Genomic DNA, 6,997 nt, shown 5'->3' on the forward strand with positions numbered 1-6,997 from the left:
ATTTCATTCATGCCCATCAGCAACAGTGTGAAAAGTCTGAGGTGGAAATACAAACGTGCAAGAAATAATTGACAGGATGCTATGAATCCCTATTGGTTGGTTATGACATCATGAGATTACTATTGCTTTCCCATTGGCTAATTTTCCTCGGTGACATTTAACAGGATTTTCATAGCACCACATACAAGCCAATGTTCACTCACAGCGCGAATTTCGAATAGGTAAGTTGAAGAAATTTGTATTCTTAAAACATATTTTTGGAACTTCACCAAACATCATGAGAAGCCCTAAAGACTTCTATTTTGAAATTTAACAAAGTCTAGCTTCTCGTTTTTCGAGTTTCAGACCAAAAAGGTTTGAAATACGAACAAAATTGAGCAGAAATGTCATCGACTCGAGAGCTAAATTTTTATTAGCTCTGGTAGTAAAATTGAAACGTTTGAGGAACTTAGACTGAAGTAGACCGAAATATGTTTCTGGAACTTCTGTTTGTTAGTTCGTTAAGTTTAGTTTAGTAAACACTTTTTACTATATCAAACATTTCAAGGTCCATTTTTAGATATAAATTCCTTCGACAAAGGTCTCTTACATGTAACTCTACATTAACGTAACATTTTCTTTTCTTTTTTCTTCCAGGGTCTTGTTTTTCATTTTTGCTGCAAAATGGATAGATGCAGATACTTATTTACGATACAAACCAGGTGAAACGATTCGAAATAACTTTACTCTCGCGAGCAACAAAACTATACAGTTATTTTTTCAAAAATGCAAAACTCTTTAGAGCCATGAATAATTGTGAGCTGCATTAATTTATATTTTTACATCATATAAACAAATATATCTAATCATTCGATGAAAAATTAATAATTGCGCACTGCATTCCTGTACATTTATATACTTATTATATATTACAGATATATATTTAGTCATCCGATCCCTAATGAATAATTGCGCACTGTATTCGTGTACATTTACATACTTGTTATGCATTACAGATATATATTTAGTCATCCGATCCCTAATGAATAATTACGCACTGTATTCGTGTACATTTACATACTTGTTATGCATTACAGATATATATTTAGTCATCCGATCCCTAATGAATAATTACGCACTGTATTCGTGTACATTTATATACTTATTATATATTACAGGTGTATATTTAGTCATGCGATGAGTAATGAACAAATGCGCACTGTATTTGCGTACATTTATATACTTATTATATATTACAGGTGTATATTTAGTCATGCGATGAGTAATGAACAAATGCGCACTGTATTTGCGTACATTTATATACTTATTATATATTACAGGTGTATGCGATGAGTAATGAACAAATGCGCACTGTATTTGCGTACATTTATATACTTATTATATATTACAGGTGTATATTTAGTCATGCGATGAGTAATGAACAAATGCGCACTGTATTTGCGTACATTTATATACTTATTATATATTACAGGTGTATATTTAGTCATGCGATGAGTAATGAACAAATGCGCACTGTATTTGTGTACATTTATATACTTATTATATATTACAGGTGTATATTTAGTCATCCGATCCCTAATGAATAATTATGCACTGTATTCGTGTACATTTATATACTTATTATATATTACAGATATATATTTAGTCATGCGATGAGTAATGAACAAATGCGCACTGTATTTGCGTACATTTATATACTTATTATATATTACAGGTGTATATTTAGTCATCTGATCCCTAATGAATAATTACGCACTGTATTTGTGTACATTTATATACTTATTATATATTACAGGTGTATATTTAGTCATGCGATGAGTAATGAACAAATGCGCACTGTATTTGCGTACATTTATATACTTATTATATATTACAGGTGTATATTTAGTCATGCGATGAGTAATGAACAAATGTGCACTGTATTTGCGTACATTTATATACTTATTATATATTACAGGTGTATATTTAGTCATCTGATCCCTAATGAATAATTACGCACTGTATTCGTGTACATTTATATACTTATTATATATTACAGGTGTATATTTAGTCATGCGATGAGTAATGAACAAATGCGCACTGTATTTGCGTACATTTATATACTTATTATATATTACAGGTGTATATTTAGTCATCCGAACCCTAATGAATAATTACGCACTGTATTCGTGTACATTTATATAATTATTATATATTACAGGTGTATATTTAGTCATGCGATGAGTAATGAACAAATGCGCACTGTATTCGTGTACATTTATATACTTATTATATATTACAGATATATATTTAGTCATCCGATCCCTAATGAATAATTGCGCACTGTATTCGTGTACATTTATACTTATTATATATTACAGATATATATTACAGATATATATTTTGTCATCCGATCAGTAATGAAAAATTGCGCACTGTATTTGTGTACATTTATATACTTATTATACATTACAGATATATATTTAGCCATCCGATCCGTAATGAATAATTGCGCACTGTATTCGTGTACATTTATACTTATTATATATTATAGATATATATTTAGTCATCCGATGAATAATGAATAATTATGCACTGTATTCGTGTAAATTTATGTACTTATTATATATTACAGATATAATTAGGCATCCGACGAATAATGAACGATTGCGCACTGTATTCGTGTACATTTATATACTTAATATATATTATAGATGTATATTTAGCCATCCGACGAATAATGAACAATTGCGCACTGTATTCGTGTACATTTACATACTTATTATATATTATAGATATATATTTAGTCATCCGATCCGTAATGAATAAATGTGCACTGTATTCGTGTACATTTTCATACTTATTATATATTATAGATATATATTTAGTCATCCGATCCTTAATAAATAATTGCGCACTGTATTCGTTAACGTTTATACTTATCTCATATATATTACAGAAGTTAATATTTATCAATCCAATGAGTTATGAATAATTGCGCACTACTGTATTCGTGCACATTTATACTTATTATATATTACAATTGTATAATTAGTTATCTGATCAGTAATTGCGCGCTGTGGTAAAAAGTATCAATAGTGAAATTTATTTTCATGCTCTGCTCAACTTTACGGTGCATTTTTTTATTTAATAAATTCAAAATGGCTCTTTTTTTGCAACATTGTTGGATTATGCAAGGGGTATTTATCATGTGGATTTTTGTCTTTCAACCGGCGTTAGATGACAGATGTTTTTTCCTTCATTTTTTTGTAGTTACGATTATCAAGGTAAGACCTTTAGCAAACATTAATAATTAGTAGTTATGTCAAAATAAATTCTTTGCTAACATTCCTAATGCGATTTTATTTCAGAAACGAAAATTAAAATACAAAAAGCAAAGTAAGTAAACATTGTTTTAATCATTATTATATATATTTATATTGTGATATTATTGTTATTGCCTATTGTGATATTATTATTACTATTATTATTATTGACTATTGTGATATTATTATTATTATTATTGACTATTGTGATATTATTACTATCTTTATTGACTATTGTGATATTATTATTATTATCATCATTATTATTGACTATTGTGACATTATTATTATCATTATTGACTATTGTGATATTATTATTATCATCGTTATTATTGACTATTGTGATAATATTATTATTATCATCATTATTGACTATTGTGATATTATCATCATTATTGACTATTGTGATATTATTATTATCATCATTATTATTGACTATTGTGATATTATTATTATTATTACTATCATTATTGACTATTGTGATATTATTATTATCATCATTATTATTGTATATTGTGACATTATTATTACTATCATTATTATTGGCTATTGTGATATTATTATTATTATTATTTAATTGTTTTTTATATCTTACAAATATGTTTTTATCGATAAATAAGTAATTTGTACATATATTTGTTATTTTATATTCATAATTTACTTGGGATTATTCAAAACCATTTTTAAACTATATATTGGTTTCAAACTCAAGAATCTAAGCTTATTGCAAGTACATTATCTTGTTCATAGCAACTGGGATTCCAACTCAGATAAATGCTATTATTATTTTTCTTTGTCTACTAACATTTTTTTAGTTGCAGAATTCTCGTTTTTCACTGGACACAACTCATGGAAAATAAGAGGAAACATTCAGATTTGCACGACATTCGATACTGATTGAGATATTCTAATGCGCAATGGCTAAAAATAATTTGAGATTGAAAATTGCACGACATATATACTGAAGCAAAGAATTAGAATGGGAAAATAATCATTTTCGGTTCTATTGTGTTATTCGTTAATTAATGATTTGCAAAAGAAAGATAGGAAGATAGATAGATACAGATAGATGGAAGGATGGAGGAAATGGATAGATGGATGGATGCTGATGGATTGATGGATGGATGGATGGAGGAAAGGGAGGGATGGAGGGATGGAGGGATGGATAAAAATTAATATAAAACATATTGTAAAATAAAACCATAAACTAACCTCTAAAACCTAATATATAACATATAATCATAAATACAAAATCTATTAATCATATCATTTGCTATAATCATAAAATTGTATTTCTAGACGTACTAAGATCAAGTACGATTACGAGTCTTCCGGATTCAAACCTTTGAAACATGAGAGCATTGAATGTTCAAATGCTATGTGTATTTGGTACTAGCTCTCTCACGCTCTCACTTTACTATCTGGGATTCAAACCTGGATTACTGGCGGCTCATCTACGAAAAATGACTCTGAATCTGACATCCATTTAGCATATTTTTCAGGATGACCATGAGTGGAGACAAACTGAATGCAAACACAAGCCAAGGTAAATCTGAAGAGGTGAGTTCCTATCAGTGTTGGTGGTTTTACTAGACTGACGTCAGAGAAATAAAATGTTATTACCTATGTTAACGTTTATTTTTCTGCCGCAGGTTAACAAAAGTGACAGGTGGGCATGGCACGGTACATCACAGCATCAGAACTTGAACCAAGCTCCAAGAGACGTACCGCTCATGTAAGCTCAAACTCCATGTTGCTATCATTGCCCATTAATTTTTAATGATTGAGTATAAATGATTAATTAATGGTGTTAAATATTCTATTACAAACTTTTAGTGAACATATTTCCAATTTTTGATTTAACGACATTCTTTTTCTCTTGTTGCAGGGGAGACCTGTACCACGCCACGCCCTTCGAGTGTCAGTCAAGCTCTTTTGGTTGTACACTTTTATTCACAATGTAAGCCGGCTATATTCCTTTTAAATATCCCGATAGAACTTTATTTTTTTAATAGAATATTTCTCATTTATATTATCTTGTTGTAGGGGAACCCTAAACAACGCCAGGCACTTCAAGTGTCATTCAAGGTCTTTTGGGTGTACACTTCTATTCAGATTGTAAGTATATATTCCTTTTAAATACCCCGATAGAACTGTATTTTCATAGAATATTTCTCATTCTTTTTATCTTGTTGTAGGATCCCTGAACCCCGCCACGCCCTTCAAGTGTCAAGCTCTTTGATATCCGGACTTTTATTCACACTGTAAGTCCATCTGTTATCCCACATTATGAGATTACTGCAAATCTCGCGCGCTTTCTGATTGGTTGGGGTGCATGCTATAACAGCACACAGGCGTAGTTTTGTATTTCGTTATTTGAATACAAAATAACAGCTATAGTAATTTGTATTTTATAAAAGAGATAAACAATGTGCTTCGTGCGGTTATAAAGCTATACACTATGTGTCGTGTTTCTCTACACGTGTTCTGTCAATTCGTGCGTGTGCTTTACAACTGCGCATAGCACGCAAGCGCCTTTTCTATTTCTTCAATAGCTGGGATAGATGTATATCTGTAGGAGAGTTGTACGATCTCATTTTATATCATTTCATTACAGGGTAATGCTGCGCCAACATCCTTGGACAAGTGTTCGTTTAAAACTTATTCTTACATCGTTTGGATAAAGTAAGTTTGTTTTTTATTTTACATGCTAAAACGATAATCCCATTAATAGATTGTGTGCAGCCGCACCCAGACGTGAAGGGATTCAAATAGTTAAACTATATCGTACGTATTTCCATGTTGTTGGGGGAAAAAGGTTCTCTCGCTTGCACTTTGTCACGGGTTCTTTAATGGGGTGCGCAATACTAACAAGATCTCTTGCCTAATGATTGTTACATTACTGTCTTTTTACAGGATTACTCCTATCATGGACATTGATCCTCTACCAAGTTTTCAATCATGGACTGCATGGCTTTCGACACCATAATTCATTGGATATACCTTGTGCACAGACCTATACTAGACAGCCTACCATTACAGAACTCTGCTGCTCCAGAAAAAGAAAAAAAAAGAGATTCGTGACGTATCACAACAAAAACAAGTATACGGTAATATGGTCATCGAGTCTTCCGGTTCTAACTGGTCTCAAAACCGTAAGTCATAAATGTTGTGTTGTTAATATCATAACTAATTCGGCCTTTTTCAATTTGGTTTTGGCTTCGATTCGATTCTATTCTTCGATTTTCTTGTTTCGATATGGTTTCGTTCGGCCTTTTCATTTTTTTGAATTTTGGTTTCGCGTATTTTCTTTCAAGGTCTTTCGCATATTTCCTGTTTTTTATAAGTTTAGGTGAAGTTTTATAAGTATAAGGTATTTTTTCTGAAGTTTTTTCGAATAACTTTAGGATAGCTAGGGTTTTCGATCTTTACTGAGGATCTTTCGGATATCCTCGGTCTGTAGAATAGTTAAGTTTTGTCATTGCTGAAGTCCTTCGGATGCTTCAGCTGGTTTTCTTAGGTCTTTTTGGTATTTCGGCTTCGGTAGCATGATTTTTTTGGGTTTAGACAGTTTAGGATGATTGTAATCAGAGAGTTGTTAGCCCCCCTTGGATTGGTGGTTTTTCATTTACTTCGCTGGGTTTTTAAGGGTTAAGGTCTTAGACAGGCAGACAGTCTTTTACCAAGAAAAG

Source organism: Actinia tenebrosa, unplaced genomic scaffold, assembly GCF_029948245.1.
Source record: "Actinia tenebrosa isolate PJP-AT-01 unplaced genomic scaffold, QUT_ActTen_1.0 PGA_scaffold3__52_contigs__length_22856419, whole genome shotgun sequence".
Taxonomy (NCBI): domain Eukaryota; kingdom Metazoa; phylum Cnidaria; class Anthozoa; order Actiniaria; family Actiniidae; genus Actinia; species Actinia tenebrosa.